Source organism: Oncorhynchus tshawytscha, linkage group LG13, assembly GCF_018296145.1.
Source record: "Oncorhynchus tshawytscha isolate Ot180627B linkage group LG13, Otsh_v2.0, whole genome shotgun sequence".
NCBI classification, from domain to species: domain Eukaryota; kingdom Metazoa; phylum Chordata; class Actinopteri; order Salmoniformes; family Salmonidae; genus Oncorhynchus; species Oncorhynchus tshawytscha.
In genome coordinates, this window is record NC_056441.1 from 24253414 (window position 1) to 24275867 (window position 22454).

Sequence of the window (22454 nt, forward strand, 5' to 3'; positions counted from 1 at the left end):
CCCCTACGCAGAGTGTGATGTCTGCCACCCCACACACATTCAGTTTAAAACCATACTTTACAAAACCACATTGAATCCCACACAGTGTGCTCTCAGGCCTTAAACTAATGTGTAACCACGTAGCTAGCTGTCGAGTCCAGCTGGGAAACCAGACTGGGTTAGGGTAGATTTAGTAGATTTTTTCCCTTCAGTCTGTGCATGATTCTTAGCACTTTATGATAGGTTGTGTATCTATGATCGTACAGACTGGGCTGAATCTGAGGCAGATAGATCATGTTTCTGACCAAACAGAATTTGGGTTAGGTTGGACATAGTGTGACTTGGAAACTTAACAGTGTCAGAGTGAGAGACCCACAGCACATTCAAGTTCCGCAACATGTAATAAACATAACTGTTGCGTGTATAATCACTTATAGTCTATTTTGTTTCCATTGGCCTAAATGAAAGACAAAAATACATTAAATGAACATATGATGACCCAGACAATGATCCATAAATAAATAATGTGAAACGTTTTATAAGCGCCTGGACCCAGATTAAGTCCCCAACTAAAACTACACTCAGAGCAGAGTACAGTGTTGTAGTTGCAATGTGTTTGTCATGTCTACGAAGAAAGGTCAAAGAGGAGGAGTGTCACAATTCTGGGAAGTATGCTCCCACTATGACTATCTCCTTCCCTCCCAGCCAGGACTACTGAACTTCTTAATTCCAGCCAGGACTACTGAACTTCTTAGTTCCAGCCAGGACTACTGAACTTCTTAGTTCCAGCCAGGACTATTGAACTTCTTAGTTCCAGCCAGGACTACTGAACTTCTTAGTTCCAGCCAGGACTACTGAACTTCTTAGTTCCAGCCAGGACTACTGAACTTCTTAGTTCCAGCCAGGACTACTGAACTTCTTAGTTCCAGCCAGGACTACTGAACTTCTTAGCAGCTGAATGTCAGTGGTGGAAAGTAAAAATACTTTTAAGAACCACTTTAGTATTTTCTTTGGGGGGGGTTCAATACTTGAGTATTTATATTTTTGAAAAATGTACTTTTACTCCACCACTTTCCTAAAGAAAATATGTACTTTTCTTTGACACTCAAAATGACTTGTTACATTTCCAACGCGTTAAGCGGAATAAGAAAATAACTTATTAAGAGAACATGTGGTCATCCCTACTGCCTCTGATCTGGCGGATCCACTAAACACACGTGCTTCGTTTTAAAGGATGTGTGAGCGTTGGAGTGTGCCCCCGGCTATCTGTAAGAAAATAGTGCCATCTGGTTTGCGTAGTATTGTAACGGTTTTCCTCCTCTTCTGAGGAGGAGTAGGAAGGATCGGACCAATATGCAGGGTGGTAAGTGTTCCTCATTTTAATCAATAGCACTGAACACTAAAAATACAAAGTAACAAAAAGAACAAACGAAACAGTTCTGTCTGGTAAACTACATACAAAGACAGAAAACAACTACCCACAAATCATAGTGGGAAAACAGGCTGCCTTAGTATGGTTCTCAATCAGAGACAACGATAAACAGCTGCCTCTGATTGGGAACCATACCAGGCCAAACACAGAAATACAAAAACATAGAACAACACATAGAATGCCCACCCCAACTCACTCCCTGACCAAACTAAAATAGAGACAAAAAAAAGGAAATAAGGTCAGGACGTGACAAGTATAAGGAATTCATCAATCTCCTCTTTCTTTCTCTCAATCGAACTGTCCATCCTCTCATCTCTATGTTTGAAGAATAAACAGGGGATAGTCTGTCTTGGTTGCTCAGATTGATTGCATGGGTGCATATTTCTATATTTGTCCATATCTTTGTGGATGTTTGGCTTAGCCAGAACAACAGCATCTCATATGTTTGGATATTGTTTTGTCTTGGTATCCAATATTGGTCAGGATAATAGCCCTTTACATCACAGTGGTTTAGTCTGCAGGTAATCTGGGGAATATGTTTGTGCTGTATCAGTATGTACTGTATCTCTCTTTCTCTCTTTCTCTCTCTCTCTCTCTCTCTCTCTCCCTCTCTATCGCTCTCTCTCTCAGAGATGTGTGGGCAGAGGAACTAGGTCAAATCTAAGATCCATGTACCAATGCCCACCCAGGGCTTTCACTTGCTTCAGAAGGCCATATAAAGTCATAGATAGCTGCTGTATGTGGGCCATGTTACTACATGATGGATCTGCATCTCAAATTAGCTCACGTTTGTTACCAGGCAGGTGGGCAGGCAGGCAGGCAGGCGGGCAGGCGGGCAGACTGACAGGCTGGCAGGCAGGAAAGCGGGCAGACTGACAGGCAGGAAGGGGGACAGGCAGATGGACAGGCGGATGGAGGTAAATAAAGTTCCATGGCGAATCAGATTACAGTATGTATTTACTGTATGTAGCCCTCATCTTGATTTCACTCTCACATGCCACCCGCAGACAAGCTACATTAACACCCCTCATGCGCGCGCGCACACACACACACACGCACACACGCACACACACACACGTCCAAATAGGATCATCAACATTCAGACATATAAATGCCACTAGTTTCGTAACTTTGTAACTTTCCCTATTAACAGCCACTGTCAGAGAATACATTGTATGTTGACATGTATTAGTAGCTAAAAGAGAAAAGTCAACATTACAGTTTTTGACAATGGCTTCCACATGATTTCTGAAACTATGGCTCCTTTTCTCTAGACTCTACACACAAAACCTCAGAGCACACACACAACATGCAAAACGTCACACATCTCTTGCAAAACCAAAACAATTCATTCCAAACTATTTGAACTCTCCTCAAAATTGTTTTTGCATCAAAACTCCACACACAAACCATCAAATGACTAGCTCTTATACACACCAACTACACATGTATGTGACAAACATAAAACACTACTATCTTGTGTCTTTTGCATGTTCAGTGTGCAGTGGAGTCCACGGCAGTTTGTCATAGCACTCACACGTACATGTATGTGCACAAATATATACAGTATGTCTGCATATTCATTATATATTTACAATATAAACAGAAAGGCATGTATTTCTTTTTCAAAACATTGTATTTCCATCCAGATTTCGAGATGAACAGTAGCAGACAAAACACAAACAGTAGAAGAGAAACAAATAGGCTTGTTACTATAAGGGAAAAAAACTATTAGGGTGCATCCTGTCTCCTATTTGGGTCTGGCCACAGCACCTCATCGACATCACAAGCGTTATTCTCTCTGGCTCAACAGCGGGGGAGGTATCGTCTGGAGCCCTCTCTCCAAAATTGGCCTCCATTGTTGTCCAAACCAAGAAAGCCAACCTGAAGCCTAAGTGAAGAAATGACACGTCAGCGCTGGCTGTAGGTAATCTGTAAATGAGTGTGGCATTTTGAATGGCAGTGTTTTCCAAACCAAACACAAGACCTGTTCATTTTGAATGATGTGTCTAATGTAGAGAACTGTGTTTAGTGTTCTACAAAAAGTGTGTTTTACAATTGCAAACTGAGTGTAAAGCAGATAACGTGCTTACAGTTTCGCCGACTTGGTCTGAAGATTAGGTACGTGAGTTAATGGTTTCACTGAGTGTGCCTCGTTACTCTACACTTTTAGTGTGTAAGAGATTGTAAAAAAAAAAAACTCTAAAATACTCACTGTGTAGCATTGTGTCTGTGGACATAAAAATGTGACTTTCTAACAACAAATGCAACTGAACCATTGCCAGACAAATATGCCTGTTGGTATATTATTGTATGCTTTGTTCTAGATATTTCTCCGTCAGAAACTGTACTGAGATTTAATGAGTGCTGCAGGGTTCATCCTATCCTTGATGTCGTTATTGACATCTGGAGTGTGACTTGTTTGTGAGGTCTGTGAGGTGGCATCAGCGCCCACGACCCGTCAGACAGACAGCCAGCTGCTGTCACTCAAACACTGATCACTAGACCTCCAGACCTGGAGCAAATACATACCTCAAATACGAGAGCTGCACGTGGAACCATTGGAATAGTCCTAAAAGTGCAAACTAAGATGAATCAAGCGTATACGTCCAAATATTTGCTACATCTTTGATTACATTAAACTTCATAGGTGATTACTGTGTAACTACCATGTCAATATGTACTTTCTAAGTAAATATATACTCATTTTGTACCATTAGATGAACCGTGTCAAAACTCTACACACAAGCCAAATATGACACAACACATAGAGATAAACATCTCACTTAAATGTCAAAACCTAACAATCCTTTTTCAAAATGGCATTTTTGCAACAAAATGATACACACATGCACCCTTTGAAATGACTCTTTCAAAGCAGCAACAACACACTGCTGTCTTCAGTACACCTGTTTAATTGTATCATACAGGCTTATGTGAAAGATTGTTCCAGTACAGTAAATCTACTCACATTTAATGAACACAAAAATATAAAAGCTTCAGAAAAAAATACAAAGCTTCTTTTTTTTTTGCCATTGCAGGTTTTTACAACAACAACAAAAACAAAGAAAAGTAGAATTACAGTACAGTAATCAATACAATATATTACTGTAATCTCACTGAAACAAAAATAAAGACAGTAAAATGAGTGCAATGGTAAACAGAAACTAGTATTGTGAGGGATTGTAAGGGGGGAGGGGATGGATGGTTTATGGATCCCACCTTCTGTTAGGGTCTGGCCACATCACCTCATCCACATCACAAGCAATGTCACCCCTGGCTAGGCAACGGGGAAAATATCGCCTTGCTTGCCGTATCCAACCCTGGACTGACCTCACCTCAATGTCTCTGCATGCCTCTTCCATTGCTTGCAGAAGAGGCAGGCGGGCATGTGATTGGCAGTCATACACTTTCCAACGCCAAGCCAAAAATAATTCCTCAATCGGATTGAGAAGGGGAGTAAGGGGGCAAGTACACAACTGTGAAGTTATTGTGGTTGGTGAACCAGTGGTTGGTGAACCAGTCCCTGACCAGAGCAGCCCGGTGGAAACTAACATTATCCCAGATGACAACAAACCTGGGCTGCTCCGGTCCGTCCTGCACAATATGTAGTGCATCCAGAAATATGATTATGTGTGCAGTATTGTAGGGACCGAGGGTGGCATGGTGATGCATCCAGAAATATGATTATGTGTGCAGTATTGTAGGGACCGAGGGTGGCATGGTGATGCATCCAGAAATATGATTATGTGTGCAGTATTGTAGGGACCGAGGGTGGCATGGTGATGGAGAACTCCTTGCAGACTAATGGCGGCACACAAGGTGATATTTCCCCCCGCGCTGCACAGGGACATTCACAACGGCTCTTTGTCCTATAGTATTTTGGCCACGACACCTGGTTTTAGCTAGATTGAATCCAGCTTCATCAATGAAAACAAACTCATGAGGCTGTGCAGTTGTATCAAAGTCCAGGACTCTTTGTAACAGAATATGCATACACTGTACCGTGAATATGGTGTAACTCAAATACAGGACTACAATGTCTAAATTTTTACACAAGGATGGGGGTGGGTTGTGGGTTGGGATGCCCCCACCAGGTGCCCCCAACCCCCCCACCCACAGATACTCCCCCACCCCCCACCCTCCCAGAATGGGGGCACCTGCTTGTCTGAATGTATCTATGCAGTGCCAATAGGACACAATCTACTCTCATCACTGTATTACAGTATAGTACAGTGACACTTACTAGCACATAGTCACAGTGAAGGTCTTTGACTCTAACACTGTTCCTCTCAAATGGAACCCTGTACAGCTGCTTCATCGTAAGTTGGTGTTGAAGCAAGACGCCGAAGAGTGTCGACATACTGACATGGTTGATATTATGGAATGTTGTGCGATCTGCGATGATTTACTCTCGTTGTTGATGTCAGCGGATGGTGTTGTTTGCCAACACTAGATTGACAACGGCCAGTTCCTGTTCATGGGGAACAGACGTGGCCTTTCACCCTCAGGAGGTCGTCTGGCATATCTCTAGAAAATACAACAATATGATGTCATTGGTTAGTTTTACATACTGTACTGTCAAACTGAACACAGTAACATCAAAACTGTACTACTTCACAGCACTATACCTATTTTTTTGTTATTCACTGAGGAGCATAGACCTAATATTGTAGGACTACATCGATTTGTACTGTGATGCAGAATCATGTGCAGCAATTACATAGGTACAGTTTAATGTAGAAAGTTGAAGACATACCTGTTCTCCCGTCTAAATGTCCGTATTATGGAGGATACCGTGTAGCGACTCAGGTTGGGCTGGACTTTCTGCCCAGCCTCCCACATCGCCAGGCCATGATTTATGACATGTTCCAACAACGTGGCCCTAATGTCATCGGAAATATGTCTCCGTCTATTGCCTGGTCCCCTTTTTTGTTCTTGTCCTCCTCCTACTCCTCTCTCTCTCTTCCTCTTCCTCTCGCTCTCACAAATGAGGTGAGCTTACCTGAGGTCTGTTTGTAGTGCTAAGGCACAGACTAATTGCTGTTTTAAATTCTGCATAAATGTTTTCATGTGTGTGTGTGTGTGTTGCCAATTTCAGGTATGTTTTGCATTTTGTAAAGAAGTGTTTTCCCAATGATTGCAAGAGATTTCATTCTTGAACGTGTCTAATGTGAGAAACAGTGTGTAGTATTTTGCAAGTGTGTTGCAGAATTGCAAACCAAGTGAAAATGTGTTTGTATTTTCGGTGCCTTTGTTTAAGGCATGATTGCAAAAGTTAAGGTGTTGATGCTTCTGTGTAAGCATTGACTTGTGTAATCGGCAAAAGCTCTAATAGTTCCAGTGGCTACACATTATCCCTTTGACCACAGGACCTACTGTGAATTCTGATTGGAGGTTTTGACCTAATTTGTACTCTGGTAGAGTGTGCTGTAATGCTAGCTTTGCCCGTGAGAATCCCAGTGTGAGTGTCTGTGTGTGTGTGTGTCATTGAAAAGCCTGCCTCTCTGCCATCTTCACAGTCTGGGTGATGGGTGTGACATGTTGACGTGCCAGGCAGTCGCTGCAACACACACACACACACACACACACACACACACACACACACACACACACACACACACACACACACACACACACACACAGCCATCTGGTATTTCAGTGGGGACCAATGTTCCCTCTAAGCTGCGCCCATGCACGGCCGCACACCTCTTTCAGGACTGCGCAGAAGAAATGCCAGGCCGCGCAGAGAGACACGGGATTGAACTTCACTGAGTTCACCCCATGAGTTTGCACTACATACAGTTGAAGTCGGAAGTTTACGTACACTATAAAAAAGCCAGACTACGGTTTGCAACTGCACGTGGGGACAAAGATCATCCTTTCACTCTCAAGGTTCTAAACGACATCATAACCGCCATCGATAAGAGACATTACTGTGCAGCCGTATTCATCAACCTGGCCAAGGCTTTCGACTCTGTCAATCACAACATTCTTATTGGCAGACTCGACAGCCTTGGTTTCTCAAATGATTGCCTCGCCTGGTTTACCAACTACTTCTCTGATAGAGTTCAGTGTGTCAAATCGGAGGGCCTGTTGTCTGGACCTCTGACAGTGTCTGGGTGTGCCACAGGGTTCAATTCTCAGGCCGACTCTCTTTTCTGTATACATCAATGATGTTACTCTTGCTGCTGGTGATTCTCCACCTCTACGCAGACGACACCATTCTGTATACTTCTGGCCCATCCTTGGACACTGTGTTAACTAACCTCCAGACGAGCTTCAATGCCATACAACTCTCCTTCCATGGCCTCCAACTGCTCTTAAACGCAAGTAAAACTAAGTGCATGCTTTTCAATGGATCGCTGCCCGCACCTGCTCGCCCATCCAGCATCACAACTCTGGACGGCTCTGACTTAGAATACGTGGACAACTACAAATACCTGGGTGTCTGGTTAGACTGTAAACTCTCCGTCCAGACTCAAATTAAGCATCTCCAATCCAAAATTAAATCTAGAATCGGCTTCCTATATTGCAACAAAGCATCCTTCACTCATGCTGCCAAACATACCCTCGTAAAACTGACCATCCTACCGATCCTCGACTTCGGTGATGTCATCTATAAAATAGCCTCCAACACTCTACTCAACAAACTGGATGCAGTGTATCACAGTGCCATCTGTTTTGTCACCAAAGCCCCATACACTACCCACCATTGCGACCTGTACACTCTCGTTGGTTGGCCCTCGCTTCATACTCGTCGCCAAACCCACTGGCTACAGGTTATCTACAAGTCTCTGCTAGTTAAAACCCCGCCTTATCTCAGCTCACTGGTCACCATAGCAGCATCCATTCACCCCAAAAGCCAATTTATTTATTAAGTTATTTCTGAAGCTTAACTCACATCTCCCTCACCTAATTTGATCACTGCACCTGTATATAGACTTTTTCCCCATACTGTTTTATTTATTTATTTTGCTTTTGTTCTACTGTACATTAATTGACTGTGTTTATGTTTTGTTTATTCCATTTGTCACTGTAACTTTTTGTTTTCTGTGTTGTTGTTTTGTTTATTCCATGTGTAACTCTGTGTTGTTGTATGTGTCGAATTGCTACGCTTTATCTTGGCCAGGTCGCAGTTGCAAATGAGAACTTGTTCTCAACTAGCCTACCTGGTTAAATAAAGGTGAAATAAGTCAAATAAAATGAATAAAAATCATGTTGTGGGGGTGCTTTGCTGTAGGAGGTACTGATGCACTTCAAAAAATAGATGGCATCATGAGGAATGATAATTATGTGGATATATTGAAGCAACATCTCAAGACATCACTCAGGAAGTTAAAGCTTGGTTGCAAATATGTCTTCCAAATGGACAATGACCCCAAGCAAACTTCCAAAGTTGTGACAAAATGGCTTAAGGACAAAAAAGTCAAGTTATTGGAGTGGCCATCACAAAGCCCTGACCTCAATCCTATAGACAATTTGTGGGCAGAACTGAAAAAGTGTGTGTGAGCCAGGAACCCTACAAACCTGACTCAGTTACACCAGCTATGTCAGGAGGAATGGGCCAAAATTCGCCCAACTTATTGTGGGAAGCTTGTGGAAGGCTACCCGAAACATTTGACCCAAGTTAAACAATTTAAAGGCAATGCTACCAAATACTAATAGAGTGTATGTAAACTTCTGACCCACTGGGAATGTGATGAAAGAAATAAAAGCTGAAAGAAATCATTCTCTCTACTATTATTCTGAAATTTCACATTCTTAAAATAAAGTGGTAATCCTAACTGACATAAGAGAGGGAATTTTTACTAGAATTAATTGTCAGGAATTGTGTAAACCAGAGTCTAAATGTATTTGGCTAAGGTGTATGTAAACTTCCGACTTCAACTGTACATGTAGATCAACACTTTTTCCGTGATCTTATCAACATTATATCCGCCCCATTTCAACGTAACAAGCCAAAACAAGTCTAACTTTGGAAGATTGAGTCTGTGATATTGTTGTAGGCAGAGCCAGAGCACAACGGAGAAGAATTCGGGGTGGGTCGCCCATGAGGGGTCTTTTCATCACCAGTGAGTGAATGAATGCGCTTTTCAGATCAGTTCAGATCATGTGTTGATATTCTTTGCTAGTTGGCTAGTTATTCGCCCAGTTATAGATAAGTCTAGCAATGGGGAGTTACTGCTTCCTACAAGAGCATCAAAACATGTCGGCTACATTTCAAGCTGTCTTTGAGTAGTCTGCATTTCAAGCTGTCTTTGAGTAGTCTGCATTTCAAGCTGTCTTTGAGTAGTCTGCATTTCAAGCTGTCTTTGAGTAGTCTGCATTTCAAGCTGTCTTTGAGTACTCTGCATTTCAAGCTGTCTTTGAGTAGTCTGCATTTCAAGCTGTCTTTGAGTAGGCTACATTTCAAGCTGTCTTTGAGTAGTCTGCATTTCAAGCTGTCTTTGAGTAGGCTACATTTCACGATGTCTTTGAGTAGTCTGCATTTCAAGCTGTCTTTGAGCAGTCTGCATTTCAAGCTGTCTTTGTGTAGTCTACATTTCAAGCTGTCTTTGAGTAGGCTACAGTTAAAGCTGTCTTTGAGTAGGCTACAGTTAAAGCTGTCTGAGTAGGCTACAGTTAAAGCTGTCTGAGTAGGCTACAGTTAAAGCTGTCTTTGAGTAGGCTACATTTAAAGCTGTCTTTGAGTAGGCTACATTAAAGCTGTCTTTGAGTAGTCTGCATTAAAGCTGTCTTTGAGTAGTCTGCATTTAAAGCTGTCTTTGAGTAGGCTACATTTAAAGCTGTCTTTGAGTAGGCTGCATTTAAAGCTGTCTTTGAGTAGGCTACAGTTAAAGATGTCTTTGAGTAGGCTGTCTTTGAGCAGTCTAAAGCTGTCTTTGATGTAGGCTACATTTAAAGCTGTCTTTGAGTAGGCTACAGTTAAAGCTGTCTTTGAGTAGGCTACAGTTAAAGCTGTCTTTGAGTAGGCTACAGTTAAAGCTGTCTTTGAGTAGGCTACAGTTAAAGCTGTCTTTGAGTAGGCTACAGTTAAAGCTGTCTTTGAGTAGGCTACAGTTAAAGCTGTCTTTGAGTAGGCTACAGTTAAAGCTGTCTTTGAGTAGGCTACAGTTAAAGCTGTCTTTGAGTAGGCTACAGTTAAAGCTGTCTTTGAGTAGGCTACAGTTAAAGCTGTCTTTGAGTAGGCTACAGTTAAAGCTGTCTTTGAGTAGGCTACAGTTAAAGCTGTCTTTGATAGGCTACAGTTAAAGCTGTCTTTGAGTAGGCTATAGTTAAAGTTAAAGCTGTCTTTGAGTAGGCTACAGTTAAAGCTGTCTTTGAGTAGGCTACAGTTAAAGCTGTCTTTGAGTAGGCTACAGTTAAAGCTGTCTTTGAGTAGGCTACAGTTAAAGCTGTCTTTGAGTAGGCTAAATTTTAAGCTGTCTTTGAGTAGGCTACAGTTAAAGCTGTCTTTGAGTAGGCTACAGTTAAAGCTGTCTTTGAGTAGGATATAGTTAAAGCTGTCTTTGAGTAGGCTACAGTTAAAGCTGTCTTTGAGTAGGCTACAGTTAAAGCTGTCTTTGAGTAGGCTACAGTTAAAGCTGTCTGAGTAGGCTACAGTTAAAGCTGTCTTTGAGTAGGCTACAGTTAAAGCTGTCTTTGAGTAGGCTACAGTTAAAGCTGTCTTTGAGTAGGCTACAGTTAAAGCTGTCTTTGAGTAGGCTACAGTTAAAGCTGTCTGAGTAGGCTACAGTTAAAGCTGTCTTTGAGTAGGCTACAGTTAAAGCTGTCTTTGAGTAGGCTACAGTTAAAGCTTTCTTTGAGTAGGCCATAGTTAAAGCTTTCTTTGAGTAGGCTACAGTTAAAGCTGTCTTTGAGTAGGCACAGTTAAATTTGTCTTTGAGTAGTCTGCATGTCAAGCTGTCTTTGAAAAGCGAGTCAGGTAAAACGCGTATGTATTAATTAAAGGGGCAGTGTTGTATTTTGAGACAGGCTTGAATATGCAAATAAGCCAGTAGGCAAAATGGGTAATTCTAATTCTCTGTATGGTAATAATAATGTATATGTATTTTCTATTTTGTAAAGTGGTGTCTTGCATATTTACAACACAGTGTTGTGAGCGGCTCACAGTAAACTCGAGCCGCTCACAACACCTAAAATTTGCTCAGTGCCCCAAAAAATTTAAGTGAACACTGGTGAGGACCCAGGTACAGACTCAGACAGACAAAGCCTGCAGGTGTGTTACACAACCATCCAGTGTCAACAGCAACCTGTGTGTGTGTGTGTGTGTGTGTGTGTGTGTGTGTGTGTGTGTGTGTGTGTGTGTGTGTGTGTGTGTGGAGATGGTGGATACAGTGGCAGAGGGTGCAAGGGAGAATCATAGCATTTCAGATTCCAATTTTTTTCACTGAAAAAGGCCATGAGTTCAGGGCTGGAGAGCAGATCTAAATGATAACATCTTCCAAACAGCATCGTAACATCCACATGTAAGATTTAGTACCCAGTTCAACAATATGACGGGCATCAGGTAGGTGCGAAGGAGTGTAGTGGCTTGGGTATGCTCAGATGTGTGAAAAGGTTACTATAGTCCATAACCAGCGTTTGCCACTGGAAGCCTCTGTCTGTGTCCAAATGGCACCCTATTCTCCATATAGTGCATTACTTTTGACCAGAGCCCTATGGAATACATAGGGAACAGGATGCCATTCGGGGCGCAGCCTCTGTGTGTGTCAAGAGTGAGAAGAACGCTGCAGCACATTTCCTCTGGTCTGATTGGCTTCCTGTCTCTGCGCCACTCTCCTTCCTTCCATTCAACCCTTTATTTTCAGGTCAGGTCATTGTGTTCCAGAGACCAGTCTGACTGCAGTTTTCAGAGACTGCAGATTAGTGGATTGGACAGGACAGTGGCCAGTGTAGTGGACCGGGCAGTGGGTTGGTGTGAAGTTGGAGTAGTGGATTGGACAGGACAGTGGCCAGTGTAGTGGACAGGGCAGTGGGTCGGTGTTAATTTGGGGTAGAGATCCATGTTCCATATTGTGACAGAGGTCCTTGAAGGGCTGGGGATTTTATTATGGAGCAGTATTGTGGAGTAGAGGTCCAGGCAGTGACGTTGTGCTTTGAACACCAGTTGAAATGATAGGAGGGTAAAATTGAGTGGAGGGCTATATTGGTCAGTTGAGTGGAGGGCTATATTGGTCAGTTGAGTAGAGGCCTATATTGGCCAGTTGAGTGGAGGGCTATATTGGCCAGTTGAGTAGAGGCCTATATTGGCCAGTTGAGTGGAGGGCTATATCGGCCAGTTGAGTGGAGGCCTATATCGGCCAGTTGAGTGGAGGCCTATATCGGCCAGTTGAGTAGAGGCCTATATCGGCCAGTTGAGTAGAGATCTATATCGGCCAGTTGAGTAGAGATCTATATTGGCTAGTTGAGTAAAGGCCTATATTGGCTAGTTGAGTAGAGGCCTATATTGGCTAGTGAGGTCCCCGAAGAGCTCGGATTTGGAACAGCACAGTGTAGTTCTGGAGGTGGGTTCACCCAGAGGATATCTCTAGGGTAAAGACATACTCTGTATGTGGGTGGTAACTGCCACCTTTTTGTAAGGGAAAAGTGTAAATGGGATCCTTGGGAAGTCCCAAATCTGACCTCACCCCATTGAAGTTCAAATTTTAAACGGTTCGGTACGTGTTAAGCTTACGGTTAGAGTAAGGGTAGGAGTTAAGTTTAAAGTTAGGGTTTAGGGTAGAGACGTCCCACGGATCCCCGATACCACTAAGCTTTTTGGAAGCCAGTTGTCTGACTGGAGATATTAATGTCTGCATCTTAGTTCCACCCGGAGAAACTGATCCTCAGACAGACATGCTTTAATAAGGCAATGAGGACAGGGTGAAGGCCTGTAGGTGAAAGGTCAGTGTGTAGAGATAGATAGTTTATCTATTTATTTACAGTTTACCTAGATTTTGTTGTGTTTTATCTGTATAATGTAATAGCTTCATTAAAATGAAAAACTAAACAACAAACAAACTGTTTACTTTATTTCGACTTCAGTTCTCTTCCGTGGAAAAAGGTCATTGTTGTTATGTCAAACACAAGGCCCCAGACTGGGCTAATGAGCTTGGTGAGGTACGATATGAGACGAAACATTTGGCTTTGAGAATCTGATGATTTCAAACCGGTTTCCTGCCCATCAAATGAGTTTCCCTCCCCTCTCTCTCAGAGTATGGCCGGCTCAGATGCACCACCGTGTTTGATCTATAAATGGATGACACAGTTAATGCAACAGTGATCACAGATAACAGGGGAGAGCCTCATCTCCTTAATGAGTTTATTATCTGTATTATTATCCCTGCTTCACACAGAGCCATTGCTGATTAATAATGGTCACGTTTAGGCTTCACATGATCCATTATACAGTGCATTCTGAAAGTATACAGACCCCATGTCTTTTTCCACATTTTGTTACGTTACAGTCTTATTTTAAAATGTATTCAATTAATTAGCAATACCCCTTAATGTCAAAGCTAAAACAGGTTTTTAGAAATGTTTGCAAATATATTACAAATAAAAAACAGAAAAATAATATGAGGCTTGAAATTGAGCTCAGGTGCATCCTGTTTCCATTGATCATCCTCGAGATGTTTTAGCAACTTGATTGAAGTCCACCTGTGGTAAATTCAATTGATTGGACATGATTTGGAAATGCACACAGCTGTCTATATAAGGTTCCACAGTTGACAGTGTATGTCAGAGCAAAAACCAAGCCATGAGGTTGAAGGAATTGTCCGCAGAGCTCCAAGACAGGATTGTGCCGGGGCACAGGTCTGTGGAAGGGTACCAGAACATTTCTGCAGCCTTGAAGGTCCCCAAGAACACAGTGGCCTCCATCATTCTTACATTTAAGAATTTTGGAACCACCAAGACTTTTCCTAGAGCTGGCCACCCGGCCAAACTGAGCAATCGGAGGAGAAGGGCCTTGGTCAGGAAGGTGGCCAAGAACCTGATGGTCACTCTGACAGAGCTCCAGAGTACCTCTGTGGAGATGGGAGAACCTTCCAGAAGGACAATCATATTTGCAGCACTCCACCAGTCAGGTCTTTATGGTAGAGTGGCCAGACGGAAGCCACTCCCCAGTAAAAGGCACATGACAGCCCACATGGAGTTTGCCAAAAGGCACCCAAAGGACTCTCAGACCATGAGATGCAAGATTCTCTGGTCTGACGAAACCAAGATTGTACTATTTGACCTGAATGCCAAGTGTCATGTCTGGAGGAAACCTGGCACCATCCCTAAGGTGAAGCATGGTGATTGCAGCATCATGCTATGGGGGATGTTTTTCTGCTGCGGCAGGGCCTGGGAGACTAGTCAGGATCGAGGGAAATATAAACGGAGCAAAGTACAGACAGATCCTTGATGAAAACCTGCCCAGAGCACTCAGGACCTCAGATTGGGGCGATGGTTCACCTTCCAACAGGACAACGACCCTAAGCACACAGCCAGGAGTGGCTTCGGGACAAGTCTCTGATTATCCTTGAGTGTCCCAGCCAGAGCCCGGACTTGAACCCGATCGAACATCTCTGGAGAGACCTCAAAATAGCTGTGTAGTGACGTTCCCCATCCAACCTAACAGAGCTTGAGAGGATCTGCAGAGAAGAATGGGAGAAACTCCCCACATAAAGGTGAGCCAGGCTTGTAGGCATCATACCCAAGAAGACTTAAGGCTGTAATCGCTGCCAAAGGTGCTTCAACAAAGTACTGAATAAGGGTCTGAATACTTATGTAAATGTGAAATTTACGTTTTTGTTTTTTTTCCAAAAAATGTATAAAAGCCTGTTTTTGCTTTGCCATTATTGGGTGATGTGTGTAGACTGAAGAGGGAAAAAAAACAATTCAATCCATTTTAGAATAAGGTTGTATCGTAACAAAATGTGGAAAAAGTCAAGGGGTCAGAAGTCTTTCCGAAGACTCTGTATGTTGATAGAAGTCAGAAAATGCTTTTGTGTGAGGTGTTTGTAATAAGATTAAAATAAAATTAGATTTCATCCTTGACTCTCTGTCATCATCTGTAATTAAACATGCACATTCCTCTCTCTATCCTTTCTTTACTTACATTGCTCACTCAATTGGTTTTCTGACCTGATTCTCTTTCACTAGCTATTATCCAGGTACACTATATATACAAAAGTATGTGGACACCCCTTCATATTAGTGGACTCGGCAATTTCAGCCACACACGTTGCTGACAGGTGTAGAAAAATAGAAAATAGAAAAATAGTAAAATAGAGCACCCAGCCATGCAATCTCCATAGACAAACATTGGCAGTAGAATGGCCTTACTGAAGAGCTCAGTGACTTTCAACGCGGCACCATCATAGGATACCACCTTTCCAACTAGTCAGTTCATCAAATTTCTGCCCTGCTAGAGCTGCCCCGGCCAACTGTGCTTTTATGTATGAATTGGAAATGTCTAGGAGCAATAACGGCTCAGCCGCGAAGTGGTAGGCCACACAAGCTCACAGAACAGGACTGCTGCATGCTGAGCAGTGTAGCGCTCATAAATCGTCTGTCTTCGGTTGCAAGACTCACTACCGAGTTCCAAACTGCCTCTGGAAGCAACATCAGCACAGCAGCTGTTTGTTGGGAGCTTCATGAAATGGGTTTCCATGGCCGAGCATCCGCACACAAGGCTAAGATCACAATGTGTAATGTCAGATGTCGGCTGAAATGGTGTAAAGCTCACCGCAATTGGACTCTGGAGCAGTGGATACTAGTTTTCTGGAGTGATGAGTCATGCTTCACCATCTGGCAGTCCGATGGACAAATCTGGGTTTGGCGAATGCCAGGAGAATGCTACATGCCCCAATGCATAGTGCCAACTGTAAAGTTGGTGGATGAGGAATAATGGTCTGGGGCTGTTTTTCATGGTTCGGACTAGGCCCCTTATTTCCAGTGAAGGGAAATCTTAACGCTACAGCATACAATGACATACTAGATGATTCTGTGCTTCCAACTTGGTGGCAATTGTTTGGGGAAGGCCCTTTCCTGTTTCAGCATGACAATGCCCCTGTGCACAAAGTGAGGCCCATACAGAAATGGTTTGTCAAGATCGGTGTGGAAGAGCTTGACTGGCCTGCATAGAGCAATGACCTCAAAAAATATTTTCTTTGAGAAAGACCTGATATAGATTTAGTCTATATCAGGTCTTTCTCAAGTAATTTTTTTTGGGGGGTGGATGTGAAATAAAACAAAAACAAAAACAGGATCAGTGTAACATCACATTTTAAATATAAATGTTAAGACAAAGAGAAGAAAATGATGTGAAGTGGAAAGACTTGCTAATGTGAGAAAATGGAACTTTCCTACATATTCCTACAGCATGGTTGTAGGATGGAACTGTTCTACATATTCCTACAGCATGGTTGTAGGATGGAACTTTCCTACATATTCCTACAGCATGGTTGTAGGATGGAACTTTCCTACATATTCCTACAGCATGGTTGTAGGATGGAACTTTCCTACATATTCCTACAGCATGGTTGTAGGATGGAACTGTTCCACATATTCCTACAGCATGGTTGTAGGATGGAACTTTCCTACATATTCCTACAGCATGGTTGTAGGATGGAACGTTCATACATATTCCTACAGCATGGTTGTAGGATGGAACTTTCCTACATATTCCTACAGCATGGTTGTAGGATGGAACTTTCCTACATATTCCTACAGCATGGTTGTAGGATGGAACTTTCCTACATATTCCTACAGCATGGTTGTAGGATGGAACTTTCCTACATATTCCTACAGCATGGTTGTAGGATGGAACTTTCCTACATATTCCTACAGCATGTTTGTAGGATGGAACTGTTCTACATATTCCTACAGCATGGTTGTAGGATGGAACTGTTCTACATATTCCTACAGCATGGTTGTAGGATGGAACTTTCCTACATATTCCTACAGCATGGTTGTAGGATGGAACTGTTCTACATATTCCTACAGCATGGTTGTAGGATGGAACTTTCCTACATATTCCTACAGCATAGTTGTAGGATGGAACATTCCTACATATTCCTACAGCATAGTTGTAGGATGGAACTTTCCTACAAAGTCCTACAGCATGGTTGTAGGATGGAACTGTTCTACATATTCCTACAGCATCGTTGTAGGATGGAACATTCCTACATATTCCTACAGCATGGTTGTAGGATGGAACTTTCCTACATATTCCTACAGCATGGTTGTAGGATGGAACTGTTCCACATATTCCTACAGCATGGTTGTAGGATGGAACTTTCCTACATATTCCTACAGCATGGTTGTAGGATGGAACGTTCCTACATATTCCTACAGCATGGTTGTAGGATGGAACTTTCCTACATATTCCTACAGCATGGTTGTAGGATGGAACTTTCCTACATATTCCTACAGCATGGTTGTAGGATGGAACTTTCCTACATATTCCTACAGCATGTTTGTAGGATGGAACTGTTCTACATATTCCTACAGCATGGTTGTAGGATGGAACTTTCCTACATATTCCTACAGCATGGTTGTAGGATGGAACTGTTCCTACATATTCCTACAGCATGGTTGTAGGATGGAACTGTTCCTACATATTCCTACAGCATGGTTGTAGGATGGAACTTTCCTACATATTCCTACAGCATGTTTGTAGGATGGAACTGTTCTACATATTCCTACAGCATGGTTGTAGGATGGAACTGTTCTACATATTCCTACAGCATGGTTGTAGGATGAAACTTTCCTACATATTCCTACAGCATGGTTGTAGGATGGAACAGTTCTACATATTCCTACAGCATGGTTGTAGGATGGAACTGTTCTACATATTCCTACAGCATGGTTGTAGGATGGAACTTTCCTACATATTCCTACAGCATAGTTGTAGGATGGAACATTCCTACATATTCCTACAGCATGGTTGTAGGATGGAACTTTCCTACATATTCCTACAGCATGGTTGTAGGAAATGAACTTTCCTACATATTCCTACAGCATGGTTGTAGGGTGGAACTTTCCTACATATTCCTACAGCATGGTTGTAGGATGGAACTTTCCTACATATTCCTACTGCATGGTTGTAGGGTGGAACTTTCCTACATATTCCTACAGCATGGTTGTAGGGTGGAACTTTATTAAGACATTCTTAATAGCCGACTTGGGGAGAAGCTGTAAAAAGACATGTATAAGGGGAAATACAGTATTAATCAGGTTAGATTAATGACCTGGTGATAAGCTAATAAGGGCCTGGACAGGAAGTGAAGGGGAGGAATGGTGTTTCCATGAATAGATGAACAGATGAAGCCGTTTCCTAGGTGTATTTATGGAGGAGTAGTTCTGGGCACCACGCCTCTAGCTCCTACTTAATCCCATCGCTCCCTTCTTGTTTGTTTGTGTGTGTGTGTGTGTGTGTGTGTGTGTGTTTTAAAAACAAGTGTCTCTGAGGAAAACAACTTCCAACATCAAAGGCTTTAAACACCGTCTTTGTTATCATTTTTGGCCAACGAAACAACACACAAGTAGACTGTCCATGTCTTTTCTATATTTGTTAGGAAGATCATTAAAGAGAACAGAACAGGGACACTTTGTTTAAATTAGTTAGGTGGGGCTTGATGTGAGAGAGCAGATGGTTGGTTCAATAGATTCCAGGGCTTAATGGAAAGTTGGTTTGGGATTTGGGCCACTGGTCTCTCCCTATGTGTCGGATGGCTGGGGGCCTGTGGTGGTTGATGAGTCACGGATGGGCACAGATAGGGATTTTTCTGCCCAGTCACTGAGGGGGTTATTGGCTATTCAGTGCCAGACCTTAAAACAAGCCTCACCTCCTCTGCGGCTGCCATCCAGCTCTCCATGGTGGCAGGACATGGGTGTGTGTTGAATAATGAATAACAGGGCAGTGATAAGGAGTGTTGAGGTAATTAGAGATGGATCTGTACTAGGGAGGAACAGCCAGAGGAGAGCAGACCAGACACAGGTTCAAACACACACACACACACACACACACACAACACACTGAAACACACACACACACTCCAGAGTGCTAAGGGATAGAAAGTTAAATGTACTTAATGTTTTGTCATCTATGAACATATGTTTGGGAGTTATTTTGGGGTGATTCTTTCGGGGTGATTCTTTTAGCGGCTTGCTTGCATTCTTTCAATAATTTACAAGAGGATTTAGATTCACCCTACTGAAGTTTGATCTCTTCACTGCACACACATCTTCAGGGTGTCACAGAAATGATTATCTTCTCTCTTGGTTCAGTCAGATTGCTTCCCTGTGTAGATAATCTGAGTACTACAGTTACGGAGCACGTTGTGAAGACGTGGGCTCAGACAGCCTCAGCCTCGGAGACATCTGTAAGGATGTGATACAGAATTATTCAGCAGGGGTAGAATGCAGAGAGACAGAGACAGAGACAGCCAGGTCTTACTGCTCTACCTAGACTCTGTCATCATCTCAAACCCTGTTCATGGGAGAAGGAAAGGTGGAGGGAGAAGGGAGTGATGTGGAGAGGGAGACAGGAACAGATATCTAACTGCTCTACAGTGACCCTGTCATCATCTCAAACCCTGTTCATGGGAGAAGCAAAGGTGGAGGGCGAGGCCTGTTGTTTTCTCTCCGACAATTCAGGTGTAATCTGAGCAAAACAGTCCTCTTTAAGCGAACTAACCTTTGAGTCTTGAGCTCTTCACTATCTCCCTGTGAAGCCATCCCTTCCCTGCCCTAGATCTCTCTAAGATATCCTGTCAATAAACTGACAGCACAGGGCAAAACTATAGGCTCTCTCCATCTCATCCCACCACTGACTGTATCATTCCCTGCCTTGCATCTCTCTAATCTAACAGATATCCAATTCAAGATATTGATAATATGGGCCATGCCTGGCTCTCCTCACTAAATCACATCACTATTTAATTTAATGGTTCATCTCTAAAGGAAAAAACCCATCGCACCGAATGACGGTGCCGTTCGTTTGCAGTTTGTTCACTGTTCGTTTGGCGCAGTGTGTTTTAGGGTCTACTCGCATGTATGTGTCTGACTGCATACATTTTCATAGTTTCTAGGTGTAGAATCGGTTTGTACTCAGTTAACACACTGCTCAGGGGTGCTAAGTGCTAAGTACTCTCAGCCGGAAAACGCTACCGGTGTGTCCGTGCCTTTATGACAGACTTCTGGGTTTCAAGATGACTTAATGGTTAATCAGGGGTTGGACCAAATACCGTAGGGATCGGAAAATGTAGGACTCATCTGTTTATGTGTAATTAGAAAACAGGATAAAGACTCTTGGTTTGATCAAATCAAACGTAATGACTCACGAAGAGAAGAAATGCACAGTATGACACATATGTTCATGAACCAGGACCCCATATCAAAATCAAAGTAATGGTAATAAACAAAACAAACTATCCAAGGTAATAGCTTTCACTGCTTTGGATGACTAACGAGACCTTTGTACTGTTGAACGTTTCTGCATTGTGTTTCTGTAATCTACCAGGGTCGTCCTCTACTCTCTCTAAGTGTGAAGACTCATTGACTCACAGTTGCAGTGCCTTCAGAAAGTATTCATACCCCTTGGCTTATTACACATTTTGTTGTGTTGCCTGAATTCAAAATGGATTAAATATATTTGTTTCCTCTCTACACACAATACCCCATAATGACAATGTGAAACCATGATTATAGACATTTTATCACATTTATTGACCATGAAATACAGAAAAATCTCATTTACATAAGTATTCACATCCATGACTCAATACTTTGTAGAAGATCCTTTGGCGGCGATTACAGATGTGAGTATTTTGGCGGCTAGGCGTAACAGAAAATAAAAAGAAATCACAAGTGCAATACACCAAAATAAAGCTTCACTTCCTGTTAATCCAGCCACCGTGTCAGATTTTTAAAATGCTTTACGGCGAAAGCAAGCCATGTGATTATCTGAGGACAGCACCCCACCATACAAACACATGAAAATCATATTTCAACCAAGCAGGTGCGACACGAAAGTCAGAAATAACGATATAATTCATGCCTTACCTTTGAAGATCTTCTTCTGTTGGCACTCCAATATGTCCCAGAAACATCACAAATTGTCCTTTTGTTCGATAAACTCCTTTTTATATCCCTAAAATGTCAATTTATTTGGCGTGTTTGATTCAGAAAAACACCAGTTCCAACTCGCCCAACATGACTACAAATTATCTAATAAGTTACCTGTAAACTTGGTCCAAACATTTCAAACAACTTTCCTAATCCAACTTTAGGTATCCTAAAATGTAAATAATCGATCAAATTTAAGACAGAATATACTGTGTTCAATAGCGGATAAAATCAACGTGGAGCGCGTAACCTGGAACACGCACCAAACAAAAGAGTACACTTGGCTTGACACTCATTCTGAACAGCCGTACGTCTTCATTTCTCAAAGGAAAAACATCAACCAATTTCTAAAGACTGTTGACATCTAGTGGAAGCCATAGGAACTGCAGCTAGGTGCCTCATAAATCTAGTTACCCATAGAAAAACAATAGAAAACACAGTCACCTCAAAACAAAATTCCCTGGATTGTTTGTCCTCGGGTTTCGCCTGCCAAATAAGTTCTGTTATACTCACTGACAGTATTCTAACAGTTTTAGAAACTTTAGAGTGTTTTCTATCCAAATCTACCAATATATGTATATCCTAGCTTCTGGGCCTGAGTAGCAGGCAGTTTACTTTGGGCACGCTTTTCGTCCAGACGTGAAAATACTGCCCCCTATCCCAAACGGGCTAAGAGCGTTGCAAACCTGGATTGTACAGTACTTGCCATGTTAAGTTGATTGTTGATCATTGCCAGACAGCCATTTTCAGGTCATGCCATAGATTTTCAAGCCGATTTAAGTCAAAACTGTAACCTGGTCACCCAGGAACATTCAATGCAGTCGTGGTAAGCAACTCCAGTGTAGATTTGGCAGTATGGTTTAGGTCATTGTCCTGCTGAAAGGTAAATTAATCTACAAGTATCTGGTGGAACACTGAACCAGCACACTGAACCAGGTTT

At 42.4% G+C, this 22454-nt stretch overlaps 1 long non-coding RNA gene across 1 annotated transcript in view; it reads left to right on the top strand.

The window, feature by feature from the left end:
* The first annotated feature begins 9403 nt into the window (after window positions 1-9403).
* The window catches only part of LOC112264532, a 43709-nt gene continuing 30658 nt past the window's right edge, over window positions 9404-22454 (top strand). Inside the window, exon 1 of the long non-coding RNA XR_002955651.2 lies at window positions 9404-9486. This is a non-coding gene — a long non-coding RNA (uncharacterized LOC112264532). The remainder of the gene's footprint in view (window positions 9487-22454) is intronic.